A 624-nucleotide genomic window follows, 5' to 3' on the forward strand; every position below is an offset into this window, starting at 1 on the left:
TATATGTGTGGTTCCATTGTGTTCCAGACATGATCTAATCGATTTGAGATTTCATTATTCAGGACCTTTGTTACCTAGTAGCTTGGCGTCCCAAGCTACATGGTTTGGTACCTTAGATGTTTAGTTGCGCAGCCTTTTCTCAATGTCTGGTCTGGTTTCCTTATGACCTCAGAATTGTATTCTATGCACCTTTCTCTTTTTCTTTCCGAGGTTCCTTATCTTATGGAACACTTTGGTCTATCTTGTATAGACTCTGTAGCAACTTGACTGTGTCTCTTTCTAGGACATCAGATTTCGTTTGGTGCTAAGCTGGTTATGACTTAGTCATTCTTTTCTTTTCTTTTCGGGTCAGTGTCTGGCATCTCGATTAGCTAGCTATGTATAATCTTTTCTTTCTTTGGACGTTTATAATTCTAATCCGAGGATCTTTGCCAAGACAATGATAGTTGATACCATTCTGTTTCTTATCATTCTTTACTCTTTACCAGCTTATAGCTTTCTCCTTTTAATGTTGGATAGTCGGATTCATTGATCATGCAATCCGTGTACCTAGCCACTTTCTGATCACCCATTTTTCGCTCAAGGTCTCTTAGAAGTCGTGGGAGAAAGTCATACTCTTATCCA

Source organism: Brassica oleracea, chromosome C9 (genome assembly GCF_000695525.1).
Source record: "Brassica oleracea var. oleracea cultivar TO1000 chromosome C9, BOL, whole genome shotgun sequence".
NCBI lineage: Eukaryota > Viridiplantae > Streptophyta > Magnoliopsida > Brassicales > Brassicaceae > Brassica > Brassica oleracea.